The following is a 23,487-nucleotide window of genomic DNA, read 5'->3' on the forward strand; positions in this document are numbered from 1 at the left end:
TGTGTTTTCGTTAGTATTTTGGTGAGGCCAGGGTGTGACATGGGGATTTATGTGGTTTGTTTTGTCTGGGGTTGTTGGTAGGTATGGGATTGTGGTTAGAGTAGTACTCTAGTTAAGTCTGTGGTTGCCTAGAGTGGTTCTCAATCAGAGGCGAGTGTTTATCGTTGTCTCTGATTGGGAACCATATTTAGTCAGCCATATTCTTTAGGTCTCTTGTGGGTGATTGTTCCTGTCTCTGTGTTTGTTGCACCAGATAGGACTGTTTTGGTTTTGTCACATTTCTTGTTTTGTAGATTGTTCATCTTTATTAAAGATGTTTACCAGTAACCACGCTGCGTTTTGGTCCGCCTCTCGTTCCCCAGAAGAAAACCGTTACAAGTTAGATGTGCATATGGAAGTTAACGTGGGTTGCTTTCAAGGCAAAAAGACAGCAGCCTTTTCTCTAAATGCCGAGTTTTCGATTTCCAAAAAGCAGCAGGGAAATGTTGGCTGACACATACTGCCCTCTCTTTCCTTCTATATAGGAGTCTACAGGAGACGTTCATTTAATGGTCTTCTGGCAAAACAAATGTTGAGGTTTCTTTTCTTTTATGGGTGTCCAGTGAGCAAGGCTGCTCCAATACGAAGTCAAGCATACTATATCCTCTGAATATAAAAGTCAAGCATACTGTATCCTCTGAATATAAAAGTCAAGCATACTGTATCCTCTGAATATAAAAGTCAAGCATACTGTATCCTCTGAATATAAAAGTCAAGCATACTGTATCCTCTGAATATAAAAGTCAAGCATACTGTATCCTCTGAATATAAAAGTCAAGCATACTGTATCCTCTGAATATAAATCAACGTGTGATAAAAACATGTTTTATCAAGGTGACAGATAGTATGCTTGTCTCGATACAGCTCATAAACAAAATGTACAGCATTTAAAGGGTGACTGCACTTCCTGATTTGACCTCCTTTTAGATTTGGTTCATTAAGGAATGCAAATGGCCATGACTGAATTCGAAGATTAGTTTGTTTTGGGGATGTGGTTTGATGTGTGTGTGTGTTCACAGGTGGGATGAGTTAGCCCAATTAGCCTATCTCTGGGGCTAGTTAGGGACCATCAAAAATTACACAATGTAAATAAGACAATATTTTCATGTTGCACTCCTTTTCGTTTTCTCAAATGCTTTCAATTCTTTTGTTTGTCACATTTGAGCCACCATAGAAACAACATAGCTCGAACACTTCCTCAAAATAGTCAAGATAAATCAAGAAATCTGTCATTTATTTTGACGTTTCTGCTGAGGAGGTCTTAGTGGCGCAATTTTACATCTAGCTAAGATATTTGGTGCAGTATTTCTCAAATGAAAAAAATTGAAAACTAGTACTCTCTTGTAGAATGACAACAAACAATTATGTTCCCACTCCTACTAGGTGTAGTACTGTTGACTAATCACAGACGAATGGGTGTAGACTTTGGCTACCGAACTTGTTGTGAGCAAGATCAGCCGAAGGCCAAACCAAACAAAAACATACAACGCTTTACTGTGTCTCCAAGTGGCCACACACCTCTCCAAAGTGTTAACAGTTCTATTTCACCTTTATTTAACCAGGGAGGCTAATTGAGAACAAGTTTTAATTTACAACTGCGACCTGGCCAAGATAAATCAAAGCAGTGTGACACAAACAGCAACACAGAGTTACACATGGAATAAACAAACATACAGTCAATAATACAATAGATAAAGTATATATACAGTGTGTGCAAATGAGTTAGGATATCCGGGGTAAGGCAATAAATAGGCCACATTGGAGAAATAATTACAATTTAGCAATTAAACACTGGAGTGATGAATGTGCAAGTAGTGATACTGGGGTGCAAAGGAGCAAAATAAATAAATACAGTATGGGGATGACATAGATGGGCTATTTACAGATGGGCTATGTATAGGTGCAGTGACAGCTGGCAGCTGACAGCTGGTGCTTGAAGTTAGTGAGGGAGATATGAGTCTCCAGCTTCAGTGATTTTTGCAGTTCGTTCCAGTCATTGGCAGCAGAGAACTGTAAGGAAAGGCGGCCAAAGGAGGAATTGGCTTTGGGGTAAACCCTGGGGTATATTGGTTCCTAACTTCCCTGAAAAGTTGCATATTGCGGGGGCTATTCGATACTAGTGCAGTATGCCACAGGATGTTTTGTGCTGGTCAAAAGCAGTCAGGTCTGGAGTGAACCAAGGGCAATATCCGTTCCTGGTTAAAAAAAATAATTAATGGGGCATGCTTATTTAAGATGGTGAGGAAAGCACTTTTAAAGAATATCCAGGCATCCTCTACTGACGGGATGAGGTCAATATCCTTCCAAGATACCCGGGGCCAGGTCGATTAGAAAGGCCTGCTAGCTGAAGTGTTTTAGGGAGCGTTTGACAGTGATGAGGAGTGGTCGTTTGACTGCAGACCCATTACGGACGCAGGCAATGAGGCAGTGATCGCTGAAATCCTGGTTGAAGACAGCAGAGGTGTATTTGGAGGGCATGTTGGTTAGGATGATATCTATGAGGGTGCCCGTGTTTACGGATTTGGGGTTGTACCTGGTAGGTTCATTGATAATTTATGTGAGATTGATGGCATCAAGATTAGATTGTAGGATGGCCGGGGTGTTAAGCATGTCCCAGTTTAGGTCACCTAACAACACGAGCTCTGAAGATAGATGGGGGGCAATCTATTCACATATGGTTTCCAGGGCACAGCTGGGGGCTGAAGGTGGTCAGTAGCAAGCAGCAATGGTGAGAGACTTGTTTCTGGAAAGGTGGATTTAAAAAAATAGAAGTTCAAATTGTTTGGGCACAGACCTGGATAGTAAGACAGAACTCTTCAGGCTATCTCTGCAGTAGATTGCAACTCCTCCCCCTTTGGCAGTTCTATCTTGTCAGAAAATGTTATAGTTAGGGATGGAAATTTCAGGGTTTTTGGTGGTCTTCCTAAGCCAGGATTTATACATGGCTAGAACATCCGAGTTGCCAAAGTGTGCTAAAGCAGTGAATAAAACAAAGTTAGGGAGGAGGCTTCTAATGTTAACATGCATGAAACCAAGGCTTTTACGGTTACAGAAGTCAACAAATGAGAGAGCCTGGGGGTTGGGAGTGGAGCTAGGCACTGCAGGGTCTGGATTAACTGCTACATCACCAGAGGACCAGAGGAGAAGTAGGATAAGGGTACGGCTAAAGGCTATAAGAACTGGTCGTCTAGTACGTTCAGACCAGAGAGTAAAAAGAAGCAGATTTCTGGGCACGGTAGAATAGATTCAAGGCATAATGTACAGACAAAGGTATGGTAGGAGGCGAATACAGTGGAGATAATGCATTGAGTAACGATGAGAGAGATGTTGTCTCTAGAAACATAATTTAAACCAGGTGAGGTCACCGCATGTGTGGGAGGTGGAACTAAACCTAGCTAAGGCATATTGAGCAGGGCTAGACGCTCTACAGTGAAATAAGACAATAATCACTAACCAAGACAGCAATGGACAAGACATTTTGACATTAGGGAGAGGCATTCGTAGCCGAGTGATCATAGGGCTCCAGTGAGTAGCTACTCATGGAAAGGAGTCATGAGTACATTAGGGGGCATGTTCCACTGCTAATGTTCTTCACAATAGACAAACATAGGCTCATTCTGTTCAGCACAACCCAGGGTATGATGCCATGACAACTTGTAACTGTACATCAACCATAGTGGTCATAAACGTTGACATTGTATATGACATGAGTTTATGACATGGAAATGTGAACTGGCTTGCTTGTATGACATCAAAGCGGTATTTGTTATAATCTTCAACGTCTCATCTTTCAAAATACATAAATTCCTCTTAATTTTCAGCATTTCCTTCACTCACACAACCAAAAAAATAGCAAAAGTTGCCCAATTAGCGGGAGGGATGGAGGCAACATTTTGTCGCCCAAGTTCAGAACGGAATGTCAGTCAAAACCCATACAGGGTTGTGAAGCACAGAGCCTGACCTTTGACGTAATTTACAGCATGTTACTGTACAGCCACCATTTCATTCCAGGCACTTATCAATGCCCAGATCTGTCATTTTCAACCCTTATATAGGTACGAGTGTAAATCGCTACGGCATTCATATTTCGAGCCATTGTAATTGTAAAATCTTGTCCCATGTACATTGTGTAGTTTACAGATGGTCCCAAACTAGCACCATAGGGATATCCAAAGTCAAACCAAAGTCAATTTACCACAGGCATTATTATCGGGTCATGTATAGCTGCACTACGAATTGATGATTACTTGTGGGCATGAGCGCAGGAGTGAATCAAACCAAACCTTAATTTACATTGTGATGCAGTCATCACTACAAGTCTCACACAACTCAATTTGGGACGAGACTGACTTTATGACCAAAACTATTTACCCTTTGTCGTCAGTATAATACATGTTTCTGACTCATATCGATGCCACATAGGCTGATTTCTGAATGAGCAGCTGTTTTTTAGGGGCAGTGGCTCTTTAAAGACAAAAATGTGCATCCATTCTGGACAACCTTTATTTTATCTTTTACCCCTCTCACACAGACCTGCCAACAGACCTGTCCACAGACTTGCCCACAGACCTGCCAACATACCTGCCCACAGACCTGCCCACCTACCTGCCAACAGACCAGCTAACAGCCAACTAAGGACATAAGAACATATAGGCTTCAGTGAATATCACTTCATACTTTTAGTTAGTAATTGTTTTGAAAATTAGAGTTCCCACATTACCAGGTGTGCTGAGCTAAAACGTTCCTCAATGTCCTTGTTCTAATCCAACAGTGGGCAGGCACTGGGCAAGATGCCCATTTGATCTGTATGCTTTCGAGAGGGTGCCTTGGGTCTGATCCCGAAATTATGTTGTTGTCTGCATCTGCTCTCACATTAAGTGAAGGTTCTTGAAATGTGCATTTCAGAATTGTTTTAATAAACACTGGAGTAACATAATGGATTTTCAGTTGGTGTTCAAGTATTTACAACATCCTCAGCAAGTAATTTTGTCTTCAGGCTAACCTCTAACCTGAGTCAGCGTGAAAAACATAATGTGTTGCTCTTACTGGCCATTCAAGGTTTGCGGGAGATTGAAGATAGTCCTTTTTTTTTTTTTTTTTAACACCTTTACATTTATTCAGCTTTTAAAGGCAACGTGTTGCCATGGAAACACACATAACATAACAGTTAGTCACATGTCATTGTGAGCATCTATTTTTCCTTCCATTATTAATGACCCCCACACACACACACACAAGTACAAAAGCTTAAAATACGGATAATATCACCTATATCCTGTCTCTCTTTGAGATGTTACTAATCTGTGTCTTTGTGTCCCCTATATAATACCCTGCTAACCTGTTAACTTTTAAAGCCTTCACTATAACAAAAGCACTCACCGTTGCCAGTCAAGCCCGAAAAAGTATAACCAATACTCTTTAACAACATACATTTATTATGTATCACTATTGAGTGTAACATGATTTAATATGGCACTTACAGACAGACATTTGAGACAGGGGGATCAAACATGTTATGGCGTAGATTAATCTAGCTCCCTTTGGTGAAGTCTTATAGATGTGTAGACATCTATAACGTGCAGTACAGTTCCAGGTGTAACCATTTACATCAGTATATAAGCATTTACAAATAAATAAAATAGATGACAGTAATACTGAGTATAGAACGTCTTAATGACTGCAGGTCTATGCTAAGAAGGAGGCTACTGGATTTATCCATAGTGGTTATATGTAGTTCAAATACAGCTTGGAAGAATGTGACATTTAGATTGATTTCAAAGCTCAACAGAGACGCCCCATCTCTCCAAACAGTCCCAATCGACATCTATCCTGCTGGCCCATCTGTCAAGAGACAGGCGGGGCCCGCAAGCTGCTCAGAAACGCCATCATACCAGTATTGTTGTACAAAGGCAACAGAGATGATAACTATATAAAATAGAACCAGTTGAAAACTCCTTTTGACTTGAAAGCGTATACCTTCAATCCTGCAGGGGACTAGAAGGATTTTCAATGACAATTTATTTATAAATGCTGTTTTCTCAGGGCATTATGGAGTCTGATCACACATAGGCCACCATATGTGAATAGCTCTTCATTATTTGCCATGTAACCTATTTTATGTACGGTGGCTCAGTTAGTAGAGCATGGCACTTACAACGCCAGAGTTGTGAGTTTGATTCCCCTGGGGGACCAGTACAAATAATGTATGCACTCACTACTGTAAGTCAGTCTGGACAATAGCATCTGCTAAATGACTAAACATTTAAATGTATACATTTTAGGACCTCCTCAGCCAATAGTCAATGCTCCTTAAAGGTGTCCTAAAATGTACACCATGCAAGTGCTCTTGGCTAACATAACACACAAATGACTCCCACCCCTTCAGGCAAAACAAAGACCTAAAATAGTGTTACTCAACTTGTAATAAGTTGTAGATAATGTTGTCACATTTCTTTCTTTTTAATTTTCTTACATCTCATGGTAATTTGTCAGTGTTTATGTTGCATGCTGAGCCACAAGCTTGCATAGGGTTTTAGGGGATGCAAATCAACTTGGCCTCAGGATTTCAATTTCAAATTAGAGCTAGTGCAATGGATAACATCCACACTAGATTTGGTACATAATTACCTCGGTGAGGAGACGCTGCAGGCTTTTTCAGGAGAAACCATATTGTTTGGAACACTATTTTTATTTCATTTAATATTTATTTGAGAATGAACGCGATTGGAGAAAAAATGTTGAAGAAAGTAAAATAAACTGTAATTTGTGAATTGGTGATGAATGAAGGATTATATATTTTGTGCCCGACGCCCAGGACATTTCTTTGAATGCTGACAATATGCTATGCAGTAAGTTAAACATCTTCAATAGTAATACTGCACTTCATGGGTGAGTATGTTTGTGGTGTATGTTATCATGAAGTCAACTCAGATCTGTTGTAAGTCGTGTCCATTATAACACAGTCTAGTGAACAAAACTATTATTGTACGAAAACATGCATAACTCATGGATGTCCTCTATATCCTGAAAATATATTACATTTGACCAACTTAAACAGCTATCATAGAATGGAGGGATGTATGATTGATGAGTTCTTGCACAGAATAGAAAGAGGGTAGCGAAGAGAGATACCGCTAGAACCACTGTACTAGTCATGGTGCAGAACTCGAAACATATTGAGAAACCTGTTAAACTCACAATTTCGATTAAGCCATTTGTCTTTGTATCATTTGCTTGGCTGACTTGAGTGACTGGAGCCTACCTCCTGATGATAGCGGTCCCTGGGACCATTGGAGTTGACAGGGGAGAAGATGCCCAGATGTATTTTCAGCTTCGACTTCATGTTAAAGCCAGTACAGTGACAGTCACAACAGCACAACCTCTCTCCACCTTTATTACCGGGAGCACTAAGGCGTGTTGTTAATCTGCATGGTTCTGTGATGATTCTATCAGAAGGTTGATCAAACATTACAGGAACTGTACTCGTCTGGTCTACTATGGCAGTGTTTACATAGGTAGCCTAATTCTGATCCTCAACTGATTTGTCAAAATACCAATTTCGGACATAAAGCTGGTCAGTCTGTCACACCCTGACCATAGTTTGCTTTGTATGTTTCTATGTTTTGGTTGGTTAGGGTGTGATATGAGTGGGCATTCTATGTTGGATGTCTTGTTTGTCTATTTCTATGTCTGGCCTGATATGGTTCTCAATCAGAGGCAGGTGTTAGTCATTGTCTCTGATTGGGAACCATATTTAGGTAGCCTGGGTTTCACTGTGTGTTTGTGGGTGATTGTTCCTGTCTCTGTGTTTTCACCAGATAGGACTGTTTAGTTTTTCGCACATTTATTGTTTTGTTAGTTATTTCATGTCTAGTTCCTTTATTGCATTTTGGTCCGCTTCTCCTTCACCAGAGGAAAACCCTTACACAGTCTCAAATACCATTTATGTTGTGGTTGTCTCTAGAAATGAGCAAAATATACACTGCATTGCCAAAATTATGTGGACACCCCCTCAAATTAGTGGATTCAGCTATTTCAGCCACACCAGCTGCTGACAGGTGTATAACAGGAATAATGGTCTGGGTCTGTTTTTCATGGTTCGGGCGAGGCCCCTTAGTTCCATACAATGACATTCTAGACGATTCTATGCGTCCAACTTTGTGGCAATAGTTTGGGGAAGGCCCTTTCCTGTTTCAGCATGACAATGAACCCGTGCAATAAGCAAGGTTCATACAGAAATGGTTTGTCTGGCATTATGTGGGCAATTTACAAGAACTATGTTTTTGACTGGTTTCAGGAAACTAGGTGTATGTCGCGTGTCACTACTTCACAAAAGAGGCATTTGAATGTACATTATGCATTTTTATCAAAATGCTTTTTTTTGTGTGCCAGAAATGCCTTCTGGAACATGTGAACTTTTAGTAATAACAAACTTGTATGCCATCTGTAAATATGAATACAATTGTTAAATTAAGAGCAGAGTTGGTTTAGCCACGGAAAAGTCTGGGAACCTTCTCACTACCCATGATTGGCTGAGATAATGGCTGGGCTGGACATGCTGAGAGATGAGTTTGGATTGGTCCGCCATGTAGCACTCTTCTGTCTATAACATGAGCTGCTCAGTAGGTGTAGGTAATCCTTTCCAATGTGGCTTTTTGGAAAGATATCACGATGAATTGTGATAATGTTGCTAATGCTCTTCCACTTTCTGCAGGGCTGAGTTTTAAAATCAGTGGAATGGCCAGTGGAAGCAGAGTATGATGTTTTCATAACAACAACATTACGTTTGATGTCGGACGACAATAGAATGTTCATGATGTCACTGCGACAACTGTCTACAGACATGTCGATAGACATAGTATAAACCAGCTTTTAGTCTTGAAATCTTTGGTTGTTTAGTACACTACCGTACTCACTCTGTTTAGCACATGGCCTCACATGTGAATCCTTAAAGAGATGAGTAGGGCTAACACAAAAGAGGGTGTGAACAATGCTGAATGGGTGGAGACAAAGAAGAGCTCTCCAGTAGGTGTACCTAAACATTCAAGGTCCGTTTTTCAAAAGTGAGGTTACAAGTTTATGAACTTTAAAAGCAGAATTACTTTCCCTTTGTTCCTCAACTGTAGTGTATGTTATAACATGTTGTAGCTCTGAGTCTCTACTTTTATCCAATGTCAAATACACCACTTCAAATTTTGCTACATAAGACCGAGTTGAGCCGGTCGGTCACATTTATCATTCCTAATGGTAGTGATGAGGAGTAGGTTTATTTATGGTTTGGATTCTGTTTGGGCTTTACATAAAACTAACAGCATGCCACTGTTAATGTTATCTCATGTCCTACGCTTTATGATGTCATCTGGCCTTTGCAAAAGTGTTGATCATATAATTGTATGGTAGCTTTGGATTCATATAATCACCCACCTATGAGCTATTGTTACAGTACACCAAATACTAAAATTCTGATCTATATAACACTGATGTCGAAAATATTTTTATAGGCCCAGAGGTGGTCCCGTTTTACGAAATTATTCTGACTGGTGTAAAGATCCACCTGATCTTCTTTTCCAACTGAATAATGATGAAATGAAGAAGGCATTCATTTTGTTTTGGAAGCCTTTTTCCTTCTAACAAAGCTGCACCTATCTAAACAGGCCCAAATTTATGGGAATCTATTTTAGGAATAGTGCCATTCCTCCTCGTCATATGTAACACTTGACTAGTGCAGGGTTGAGACTTCACTCTGTGAGGGGGCTCTGAGGAGGAGGAATGACTATGTTACTAATGTGAATTCTGTAAACTGGGGCCTATCTGAATCCGAATATAGTGTTGATGTTGTGCAGACACCATCTGGTTTGGAGGTCAAGACGGAGACTACGGGGAAGAATCCTAGGCACCTTCCTGCATCCTGGGAGCAGAGTCATGGATACATGCGAGTGGCAGTGTCCTTGGAAAGGCCTAGTGCATTGCCTCCGGCGGGTTTTCACCTCTCACTCCAGACTCCTTTTCACCCCATTTCTCACCTGATTTACTTATCAAAAAGGCACAACTCAATAGGTGTTCCAGATATCCTCATGACATGGCACAGGGGGAGGGGACTTTTCTTTTTTCTTCTCTATTGTTCCAGCGAGCAAGAGGGGAGCCAATGACATCAGAGGCCATCATCAGACTACTCCGTGAAGTTTGCAGTTGAGTCTAAAAAAACAACAATATTTAGCTCAAAACATATTTTTTCCCCCCTTTAAGCGTGTGTACATTTATATGTGGTATGTTGTTTATCAACAGGAAAAGTTCTAAAATAGCTGGAGTGTGTCTTTAAGGTCTCTTGAGAGGATGAGCAACCCTTTGAGGTAAGTAGAGCTCATATTGATGGGATATTGAGAAAGATGGGCAGAAGTTGATCGCATTTCATTTTGAATTTCACTATGCTGCAGCAAAGATCAATAAATGGAAGGCTGGAGATCGGTTGCGCTTAGCTGGCCACGTCAATTTAGCTAATTCCAGGAAGTTTAGGATTAGTGCCGGTAGCCTATATTTAGCTCGCACGCTGCGCATCACTCTGGTCTCCACTCTATATATAGGTGACTGTGTACACCATCGCTTTGGAATTTGCATTCTTTCCCACTGTCACGGATTTTTTCCTGGGAAGGAGAGGCGGACCAAAACGCAGCGTGGTTATAGTTCATGGTAATTTAATAAGGTAACTCAAACATGAACAGGATACAAAACAATAAACGTGAAAACCGTAACAGTCCTAACTTGTGCATAAAACACAAAGACAGGAAACAATCACCCAGAAAATACCCAAAGAATATGGCTGCCTAAATATGGTTCCCAATCAGAGACAACGATAAACACCTGCCTCTGATTGAGAACCACTCAAGGCAACCATAGTCTTTCCTAGACAACTAAACTGAACACAACCCCATGAATCTAATAAACCCCTAGACAAGACAAAACACATAAATCACCCATATCACACCCTGGCCTAACCAAAATAATAAAGAAAACAAAGGTAACTAAGGCCAGGGCGTGACACCCACATAGGAATTGGCCAGTGCATTATATTTTTTCCTTCTCTTTGCAGATCATGTTCAATTCAGCAAATTCTCGGCTCTTGCAATTATTTTTTGCATTTATAGACGAGAGAAAGTGCTGTACCATCTGTGCAAGGTAAAACTTGATACATATTTCAACGTGTTCTCTGCAACATTCATCTCATCGCCATTTCATGTGCTCAATTTTGAAATAATTCTACGAAAGCCAAGAGTTTTGTGGGCGGTATATACAGTCAATGAACATAAACGGGACAATTGTGAGGGTTGTCTGGCTGTCTGAAACCTTTTTGAGTTACTCTCTCGCTTCGAGAACAGAGGACATTTCTTTCATTTCACATCATAGAGAAAATAGGGAGTGATCCCAACTCACTCAGGGGTGACAACGTGATTGAGACTTCTCCTCCAATAGCTGTGCCTCAGTTCAAAATCTTCCCTCATCGTTTGTGCTGACACGAAAGGGAGAGGTGGCTATGATTCGTTCAACAAGTAGGTAATCCTGTAAAATGAGCAGTGAAATTATTCATTCATTTTTTTTGTGACACGTTTTTTGCTTGGATCAACAGCACCTCTGGTCCCTTGAGTAAAGCGCATGGAAATGTGTCTGGTCCATGTCAAATGCTTACCTGTTTCAGTTTATACCAGTATCAGAAAACTCGGCTAAACTACAGTGATCTACAGCTAAACTACAGTGATCCACAGCTAAACTACAGTGATCCATGAATTGACAAAAACTTATTTTATATTTCTCTGTCTCAAACCAGTAAATGTTTTGTCTGAACCATACATAATCCAGGTGAGTGAGTAGTTTCATGTTATATTTAATTTATACTTTATTTAACTAGTCAGTTAAGAACAAATTCCTATTTACAATGACAGCATACCACGGCCAAACCTGGACGATGCTGGGCCAATTGTGCGCCACTCTATGGGACTCCCAATCACAGCCGGATGTGATACAACCTGGATTCAAACAAGGGACTACAGTGATGCCTCTTGCACTGAGATGCAGTGCCTTAGACCGCTGTGCCACTCGGGAGCTACTGTAAGAAATGTGAAATACGATACTTTAGCTGTGGAACAAAATGTGAAATCAAACATTTGGATAATGGAAGAGTCCACACAAATACAAGCTGTGTTTGATGGTTCCCTCTACCCTCTCCCCTTATTCAACCATCCATGTTCTTCCTCCCTGAAAACAACTCGGTTGTCTGTCTTAGAAAGCTTTGTCCTGGAGCAATTTGACATTTCTTAGATATGCCCATGTCTAGTGGAGACTCCCTGTCACGTATTGTATTGGTTTTACAGATAGAATCGAAACACAGGGGGACTGGTTAAAGGACTAACATGAGTTCACTATTTTACAACTTGAAGTTCGACTACTCACCCTGAAAGTAGTCTATAGGCCAGAAGAACCTATAATCCATGGTTCAGTTATCCTTAAACAGTCACGACACACTTCAACTTTAGCCACCACTAGCTAACAATCAATGGAAGTAATGTGGGCATGTGAGCATTCCACATTTAAATAACATCAAACCAAATATGGAGTTGATTTGAATTGATTTCAGGTGATTTTAACAATCTTTTTTTTTTTTAAACATGCTCACATACCCCAATCACTTCCATTACAAACCATTAATACATCATCTATCACAGTTTTGATATGGTGACATCCACATGGAAGTGCCTGGAGTTTGTGTATGTAATAACGTTTTACTTGAGCCCTCGATCATGGAAGAAATATGAAATGTGTCTGGGAAACTTTGTTGTCCCATGTTGTGTAATGCTTAAGTAGGCTGTATTTAAAACTACCGAGCTGAAACGCTAACTTGAAATGCACTGAACCAACAAAATACTGGAACGAGGGAACGTCCTCTTTGTCTGTTGAGTTTTGTGCTCTATTCAATCAGATCCACTTTAGCCGACATCTGCAAAGCGGAGCTGTCAAATCCACAAGTGGCTCCTGGCATTATACCTGAAGCGGACATTGCCATTGGCTGCATGGAGTCGGATTATTCAGTCAGTATTTTGTTCAGTGATTTTCACTTTGAGTCTAATTATTTCATTATTTCTGAACTTCTAACGTGAGTGGGACAGGTGTGGCTTTCGTGACAACCATCAAGAGCAGCCACTCACCAATTTGACAGCTCCAACACAGTTACACCTCTGACACATCAGCTATGCGGGTGCTGGCTATCACCAGTTAAAGCTTGATCTGATTGAATCTAGGCCCATGGTTGTTCCTCAATTGATCTTTCCTTGATTCTTCACATCCTCTCTCCTCGCCTTCATCTTAAAATGCATTGGATGTCCAAGGGGAGGGTTAGAGATGGAGGTGGAGAGCTTGGGCTTTTTCCTCCATACGGTTAGAGATGGAGGTGGAGAGCTTGGGCTTTTTCCTCCATACGGTTAGAGATGGAGGTGGGTAGAGAGGACGTGAGAAATCGAAGAGAGACAAATTGAGAAGAGCCCTCGTTTTATGATAAAATGTGCCCGAGTAGCCGCTCAGACACTCTCTTCTCTCACCTCCGTGTCCTGCCGTCGTCAATACATTTTACGAGTGCAATGAAGGACGACCGTGTTGTAATAATTAAAGCTGTTTATCATTGTTAATGACCGACCCTGTGGAAATGAATGTGTGAACCATACGCCTACAGCCCGTTCACACGATAACATTTTCAATCACTTAGATTTACTCGCCTTATAACGTTCGCAGAATGTACCGGCCTTGTTTTACCACAGCTAATGAGGTATGTAACAATGGCCGATAGTGTTTCACATTCATAAAGCCCTTTATGAATTAACTAGTATTGTCTTTGTCTTCTAAACTGCCATGTTCCTTCCTGTCTACACTATAGTGAACATACTGTATCTAAAACGTAACAGGTGAGAAGCTTCCACTTCTTTTTGACTAAACTAAGACCCTTTTCTCCTCTTAGCATGGATATCCTGATGTGTCTCTGACAGCCATGATGACTTTGTGATTGTGCGACCAATCAAAGACTGGGAATTGAGAGCTGCAGCTGTTAGGGCCAACTATGATGACACCCGAGAGTGACAGTCCAAATGTGGGCCTGGTGTCCGTATCCCCGTACACCCCTCTACTTCTTCTGCAAATTGACTGGCACGCATCTGTGACAGGTCCCCATCACTTCCTGGCGTCTCTCTTTCATTGGCTCAAGTGGGAAGGGGTGGAAATGGGGGGCCAAGAATGATGGGACTAATTGCTCCATGTCAAGGAATGAAAACTACCGCGCCTCCCCGAGTTAATCTCGTCAGAGACGGCACGTCTCGATCAAACACCAGGCGAAGAGCAGCGGGGCCATCGCCCTGGCAACCGTTGCTGGGGCAGTTGGTCAGTCGTTCAAGCCTTGGGCGCATTGACTGAGCCCATCGCGGTTTCTGGCTTGTTTGAATTCACTGGGAGACTGCATGCATGCATGTGTGTGTGTGTGTGGGTTAATTACTCATTAGCTGTCAGAGATAGCATAGGATGAATGGACGTCTTTGTAGAGTCGGATGGGTTTGGGAGCATCCTGTAATATTTCCTGGCCAAAAGGAGCTCACTGACCTCTCCTTATGCTTGCCAGATTAGGGAGAAGAGTGTCTAATTGGTGCACTAATTGGAAAATAACTAATTAGAAAAGATCATTGGAAAGCTTGCTTTTATGTAGTCGAAATCTGATAAGGTTTAAAATTGTCTTTCTGCAACCTGTTCTCTATAAGTACACCCTGTTCTCGATACGTACACCCTGTTCTTGATAAATACACCCTGTTCTTGATAAGTACACCCTGTTCTTGATACGTACACCCTGTTCTTGATACGTACACCCTGTTCTTGATAAGTACACCCTGTTCTTGATACGTACACCCTGTTCTTGATAAGTACACCCTGTTCTTGATACGTACACCCTGTTCTTGATAAGTACACCCTGTTCTTGATAAGTACACCCTGTTCTTGATACGTACACCCTGTTCTTGATACGTACACCCTGTTCTTGATAAATACACCCTGTTCTTGATAAATACACCCTGTTCTTGATACGTACACCCTGTTCTTGATACGTACACCCTGTTCTTGATACGTACACCCTGTTCTCGATAAGTACACCCTGTTCTTGATACGTACAACCTGTTCTTGATACGTACACCCTGTTCTTGATACGTACACCATGTTCTTGATACGTACACCCTGTTCTCTATAAGTACACCCTGTTCTTGATACGTACAACCTGTTCTTGATATGTACACCCTGTTCTTGATACGTACAACCTGTTCTTGATACGTACACCCTGTTCTTGATACGTACACCATGTTTTGATACGTACACCCTGTTCTCTATAAGTACACCCTGTTCTTGATACGTACAACCTGTTCTTGATACGTACACCCTGATCTTGATACGTACACCCTGTTCTTGATACGTACACCCTGTTCTTGATAAATACACCATGTTCTTGATACGTACACCCTGTTCTTGATAAGTACACCCTTGTTCTTGATACGTACACCCTGTTCTTGATACGTACACCCTGTTCTTGATAAATACACCATGTTCTTGATACGTACACCCTGTTCTTGATACGTACACCCTGTTCTTGATACGTACACCCTGTTCTTGATAAGTACACCCTGTTCTTGATAAATACACCATGTTCTTGATACGTACACCCTGTTCTTGAACAATACACCATGTTCTTGATAAATACACCATGTTCTTGATACGTACACCCTGTTCTTGATACGTACACCCTGTTCTTGATAAATACACCATGTTTTTGATACGTACACCCTGTTCTTGATACATACACCCTGTTCTTGATACGTACACCCTGTTCTTGATACGTACACCCTGTTCTTGATAAGTACACCCTGTTCTTGATAAATACACCATGTTCTTGATACGTACACCCTGTTCTTGATACGTACACCCTGTTCTTGATACGTACACCCTGTTCTTGATACGTACACCCTGTTCTTGATAAGTACACCCTGTTCTTGATAAATACACCATGTTCTTGATAAATACACCCTGTTCTTGATACGTACACCCTGTTCTTGATACGTACACCCTGTTCTTGATACGTACACCCTGTTCTTGATAAATACACCATGTTCTTGATACGTACACCCTGTTCTTGATACGTACACCCTGTTCTTGATACGTACACCCTGTTCTTGATACGTACAACCTGTTCTTGATAAGCACACCCTGTTCTCGATACGTACACCCTGTTCTTGATACGTACACCCTGTTCTCGATAAGTACACCCTGTTCTTGATAAATACACCATGTTCTTGATACGTACACCCTGTTCTCGATACGTACACCCTGTTCTCGATACGTACACCCTGTTCTCGATACGTACACCCTGTTCTCGATAAGTACACCCTGTTCTCGATACGTACACCCTGTTCTCGATAAGTACACCCTGTTCTCGATACGTACACCCTGTTCTTGATACGTACACCCTGTTCTCGATACGTACACCCTGTTCTTGATAAGTACACCCTGTTCTTGATACGTACAGTACATGTGGTTAATAGAAACAAAAAAGTAGGCTGGCAGCTTCCTGCGCAGAAGTGTCAATGTCAAGTCATTCAACCAGTAGCAGTCATATATGGGGGGAAAAATATATATAAAACATGGAATAGATAGCTTTCAACTGAGGCAGAGTATTAAATGCAGTTATTGAGGATTTCAGCATCATTACATCATTTCCATTTGAATTTCCATGTTCTCCAAATAAACAGAATATTAAAGAATACATCCATAAAGAGAGGGAAAGAAAAACAAATGTAAAGTCTCTGTCTTTGCATGTGGGATTTCATTGTAATGTGCTTCATTTCAACACATTTCAGTTGGGTGCCATCTGTTTCATTTTTGGTCAATCACTGGGGAAAGTGAAGGAGCCAACACCATCTTGGAGAATGCATAATGAAGGGTGTGGCAGGAGGCCAGTTTCACAGGTGAACTATGTGACAATGTGATGTGGGGGCTTCATCCCAGCTGTTTCCGTAAGATGCACCATGGTTGTATTCATTAGTAGACACCATACCAAAATATTTTAAAACAATGTACAATGGAAAATGAAAAGGACATTTCTTGTTGGACAATTTCAGGTAGTCCCTCCCTGTTTCAGTTATTATCCATCATTATTCCCATCAGATAATGCCCCTGTTCGGATACTTGTAAAATACATGATTCTTCTTACCTTTTTCTAGGTGTAACAGTATAACTTTAGACCGTCCCCTCGCCCATACCCGGGCGCGAACCAGGGACCCTCTGCACACATCAACAACAGTCACCCACGAAGCATCGTTACCCATCGCTCCACAAAAGCCACGGCCCTTGCAGACTACTTCAAGGTCTCAGAGCAAGTGACGTCACCGATTGAAACGCTAACTAAGCTAGCCGTTTCCCATCCGTTACACAGGTAATCATTGATTGAATAGGTGAAAGCAAAGTTTCAACTGCACTCCATTCAAATGATGCGGATGTCACTGTGAATATGCACTGTTTGCTTAAAAACCTGGATTGATTGTGATGCAGCATCTTACAATGGAATCATAAGAGAAAGGCTATCAAATGATTTTGATATGATCATGCTCATGATATATGACTCTTTGTACATACAGTATCTCTAATTGAAATGAATGGATAGGACAGGTGGAAGTGAAATGGGGAGGAAGGAATAGACAAAGCATGTTTAAGTGTCCTGACTATGTCATTAAAGAGTGAAGAAAACAATGTCACACCTTGTCTGTTAGCTGGACGTTTGTATGAGATGCTATGTTAATTAGCAATTTGATGATGTTTTATGACACAGTCTAAACCAAAGCTATTTTAATCATCTTCAATTTATGCTTACTTAGCACTCACGTCGTCGACCTTCTCTTATAGGGACATTCTTCAATTAACAGAGCCAGTTAACCACTTGTGATGGACACATTAAATATGATTGCCTGTAAATTATTATCGGTTGCTAATGTGGAAGGGAACAAAAGAGGACTGAATTGCACCAAACGTCACACATACATCATAAAATCTCACAGGCTTAATTTATGCCCAAATGTCCATGTTAAGATTATTGCTTTTTCTAAAATGGCCATCATCAACCCACCTTTGTAATAGCCAGTGAAGGTGAATCACTGATTTGGTGTTTTGTTAAAGTACCAGTAAGACCTTCCCTCTTCCTTTTGCCACCAGTCATTACTCACAAACATTTGGTCCAATCAATTTCTTGGCTCTTGTTTCAGTGTCAGTTACAACATGCAAGTATTACACAAGAAAGAGCATTTGATATGGAAAAAAGTGACGTGAGTTCACTATAGGTTGACTGAACTACATAATTACATGACTAAAACACTCATTACTCTTGTCACATGCTAGATATGTTTCATCTCTATTCCATTCTCTAGCTAGAAGAAAAATATGAATACTTTATTGTCCATTGCCTCTTTTCAACCCAACCCACCACCCACCTATCAATTCACTTCATTGGTCCACCTCTACTCCTCATTGGTCCACCTCTACTCCTCATTGGTCCACCTCTACACCTCGTTGGTCCACCTCTTCTCCTCGTTGGTCCACCTCTACACCTTAAGGGGCTTCAGCCCAGCTACATCTACTCCTCATTGGTCCACCTCTACACCTCATTGGTCCACCTCTTCTCCTCGTTGGTCCACCTCTTCACCTTAACGGGCTTCAGCCCAGCTACATCTACTCCTCATTGGTCCACCTCTACACCTCATTGGTCCACCTCTTCTCCTCGTTGGTCCACCTCTACACCTTAAGGGGCTTCAGCCCAGCTACATCTACTCCTCATTGGTCCACCTCTACACCTCATTGGTCCACCTCTTCTCTTCGTTGGTCCACCTCTATACCTTAAGGGGCTTCAGCCAAGCTACATCTACTCATCATTATACATGAAACCTACTGAACCCTGGAAGAATACTGTCGCCTGTACAGACACATCTTCGCCGCTTGAATCATCCTGTATCCTCCTTTTATTCAAGGCCATGTTGCCTTGACTCTTGCTTTACTGTCTTTCTCTATCAAATATACCTCCTTATAACCCCAACCTCCTGCAATCTGCTTCAAAAATAAATGTTATCCTTCCTCTCAGGGAAAATAACGTCCCCCATATTTTTTTTTAGAGGTTGGTTGTGCCATGGCAACCGAGATTAAATGTTTTTTATTGACAAAATTTGCAAGTAAATTAGCTTGTGTTCTGGAGGCCCGTGAGCAATCTATTTTCGTTCTCCCTCCCACAAACACGGGCCATCAACACGTATTTCCACCATCTTAATTATTGTTTGTCACCTGACCTGCCACCGTGGAAACTGTTGCCATCAATTAACCGTCAACTGTTTTGGCGGCACACCTCATCGACTTGTGCCCAAGGTCTGATAGCAGGTGAAATTTCTGCTGTCGCTCTTCAATAAATATGCTCATTTATTATTCAGAGACCTCTCTGACTTCGCAAAGTATGACTGCAGGGCCCTCGCGCTATAACAAAGGGATTGGATGATGACTGCACGATTTGGAGTCATTTGCAACTAGTTAGCAACTATAGCTATATGCCCTACAGGTAATCTTCAATTATTTGAGCTACCAACAAATAAGGGGAATCTTAGAGCTATCTTAGAAACCTTAACATTATTTTTTTTGTCCCTGACAAATGTTAGATTAGAGAGAAAGTAAGACATTTTCTGATATATTTGTGAGTCAGTAAAAAATGTTACTGATGGATTAATAATATACAAAGGGGTTGACTAAATTGTCACACTTTTTCAAACAATATTAATCAAACCCTTATGTGCCAGCAAATGTTGTTTCAGGGCCTGTCTTTCTAATGGTGCAGATCTATCAGGATCAAAGCACCGATATGAGTGTGAAATACAAACACACAGTGTCACGGATCCCTCCAGAACTGTGTCATTACGCACACCTGGTCCCCATTTTCCTGATTGGGATTGTATATGGGGCTGTCAATTATTGTTACAATGTCCATTGGTCGTGTAAATACCTACGCTGTGTTGTTTTGGCTTTCCTGCCACTTGTATTGTGCAGATTCTTACAGATTTTGTCCCAGTGTATGGGGTGGTAGGTAGCCTAGTGGTTGGAGCGTTGGATTAGTAACTGAAAGGTTACAACATCAAATCCCCAAGCTGACGGGGTAAAAGAATCTGTCAATTTGCCCCTGAACAAGGCAGTTAACCCACTGTTCCTAGGCTGTCATTGAAAATAAGAACTTGTTCTTAACTGACTTGCCTAGTTATATAAAATAAAAATGTATTTGAGGTACTCCTCACTCTTTTTTGGGGGGTTTCAACCCTGTGTTTTGTGTACGTGTTTGTTTGGTTTTCGTCCCCGTGCCTATACATGGCACGCTGTAATTTGGGTCAATAAAAACCTCTATTACGCATTTCTGCACCTGTCTCCCGACCCCTTTATACAAACGTAACACATAGCTATGGTGATTATATTTCTACTCCCTACTAGTGATGGGCAGTTCACAAACGATTCGTGATATTAAATGTATCAAGAAATAATCTTATTTGTATGTCTACCAACAAGCAATCAACAAATGCACTAGATGAACTGAAACTCAAAAGAGATTTGATTCTGCAAACAGCTCGTTCACATGTCGTTCACATGAGTTTCAGTTTTAAAGCAACCTTTTACAAGTCTCAGTCACGAATGAAAGCTCCAATAAGCCCCTTATGGTGAACGACATGTGAACGAGCTGTTGTAGAATCAAATCTCTTTTGAGTTTCAGTTCATCTATTGCAGGTCCTGTGTTCTCTGGCATTACTAACTCAAATTAATGAAATTGACTTGTTCTTTTTACTGAACGAGTTGAAAAGTCAGTAAAAAGGGCCAAACTTCCCATCACTAGTTCCTACAACTGGGCTTGCCATTGCCATGGCTTGCCATAGACTCAGTATTCATCTGCCCTCAGTAATTTGGAGTCAACGCTGAATTGCATTGATCCCTGTCTTTGCTCATTTGTGCTAATCTGTTGACAACTCCCTTGACGGCTGAACTCTTACCCCTGTGCCAATGCTACCTAATACTAGCCTAGGTTAACTGTCGCGAACTAGAAACCAATAACTAATACTAGCTTAGTCTAACCAGAGCTAGCCAATCCTAGCTACGCTACAAATCTGCTGGCTTCAGTGATTGAAAAAGAGGGAGTGGGCCTTAAAGGAAGGGGTGTCGTCGTCCCCCCAAAACACAGCCTCTTATGAATATGGATGATGTGGCAAGTCCCACTCGTATCTTTACTGTGCCACAAGTCTGCGTAAATCACCCCATTGTAAAAACACACGGCTTCGATAACCACTGGGCTTGGTGCCAATTGATTAAAGAGCTTGAACCATAAAAAGATGCAGGTATGTTAAGCAGGGGACTGTGTTGTGGTTGCACACGTTTATAGCACCTTATTGTGTGTTTTGGAGCCAAAGTCGGTTTAATTAGAGCAATTTGTTTGTTAATTGTTATTTGAGATTGAATTTGAATGAAGTAACAAATCATTATGTATCGTTTACTTAAGAAGCAAGTTCAAAAATCAAATCAAATCAAATCAAATGGTATTTGTCACATGCGCCAAATACAACAGGTGTAGACCTTACAGTGACACGCTTACTTACAAGCCCTTAACCAACAATGCAGTTTTAAGAAAAATAAAGAGTTAATAAAATATTTACTAAATAAACTAAAGTAAAAAAATACAAAGGAACAATGAAATGACAATAACGATGCTATATACAGGGGATACCGGTACTGAGTCAATGTGCAGGTTAGAAAGTTTTGTAACGCTTAGTTGTAATGTTTAAGATTAATTTACCCTGTTGCATGCTGGGTAGCAAAAAGGGTATCACTCATGTTCTTTTTTTCTGACTTGGAGGATGCTCAGCAGTGGATTTCACACCTTTACTCTTAAAACTGATTGCAGCTCAGGTTCTGGCTTTCAGATCAGACATAGGAAAATCGAGATGAGCCATACAGCAGAACTGTTGTAGTAGAGTAAGGCTTGGGTTCCATATTGTATGATATTGTCTTTCCGTCTGTCATAACAGGAATTGGAATTGATTTTTGAAGGAAAAGGAAAAATATCGAAACAGCTGTCACTTGTGGTCACTGAGTTTGTGGAATTAATGTCCTGTGTGTGTGTGTGTGTGTGTGTGTGTGTGTGTGTGTGTGTGTGTGTGTGTGTGTGTGTGTGTGTGTGTGTGTGTGTGTGTGTGTGTGTGTGTGTGTGTGTGTGTGTGTGTGTGTGTGTGTGTGTGTGTGTGTGTGTGTGTGCGTGCGTGCATGTCTCTGTGCATGTCTCTGTGCATGTGTGCCCATTCTCTTTTCAATCAGTCAAAGCAATTAACCATAGCAAGCTGTTATTTCTTTGATCACAAATCAAGCCTCAAATACATCATATCCCCTTTAGATATGGAAACCACAGGAGCAAGCATCAGCATCAGTACCACCGTCACACCTGTTCATTTCCAGAGGGAGTACAACATTAAAGGTTCAACAAAAGATTAAATAAAGATTGAGAGACTGATAAAAATGTTCCAAGTAAGTTTCTTGTCCATAATTTCACTTCTAAAAACAACAGGTGCACTTTTGATACATATCCAAATGTCCTTGTTAAATCTGACGATTGTTGTCTGTTACTACAATTACCATGGCAAATATGCCTCAGATGTGTCTCATGCTTTATCTATGTGACTATTTACACTGCTTATAGATGGTAAATGTGCCTTATAGATGCTTATAGTGCCTCGACTATTTACACTGCTTATAGATGGTAAATGTGCCTTATAGATGCTTATAGTGCCTCGACTATGTAGACTGCTTATAGATGGTAAATGTGCCTTATAGATGCTTATAGTGCCTCGACTATGTAGACTGCTTATAGATGGTAAACCAACCGCTCAATCCCAAAGGCACAGTTTTGCTTAGAAATAGGAGCTGTAGAAGGCTCTATTGTGCTCCTCGTTTGAGTTCAAATCTGTGGGCACCTATCACACAGCTCTGGCCCTTTGGCACTTCGGCCCATTGAGCAGGATAATGTCTTTGGTTTCCAACTGGTTTGGTCTCCAAAATGGGAGCTTGCTGGGCTCTTACAAATGTGAACATGCCTGAGAAGGATCCACGTGGAGTTGGGGAAATGGCTCTATCCGCATGGGGACAAGGTCAAACGTTTTGGGTGAACGGCCCCATCTTTGTTCTTCCCTCTATAATCAGTGATGTCTGAGCGTTGCTCTACACTCCTCTTTCTTGTCACGCCATCCCACTGTTCTAATAAACGAAGCCCAGAGGAGAAACTGAATGCTCGATCATGTAAAAAAATACCTAATTTCCAAACCGTGGCCTGATCTCCTT

This window comes from Oncorhynchus masou, chromosome 19 (genome assembly GCF_036934945.1).
Source record: "Oncorhynchus masou masou isolate Uvic2021 chromosome 19, UVic_Omas_1.1, whole genome shotgun sequence".
In the NCBI taxonomy this organism is placed as follows: domain Eukaryota; kingdom Metazoa; phylum Chordata; class Actinopteri; order Salmoniformes; family Salmonidae; genus Oncorhynchus; species Oncorhynchus masou.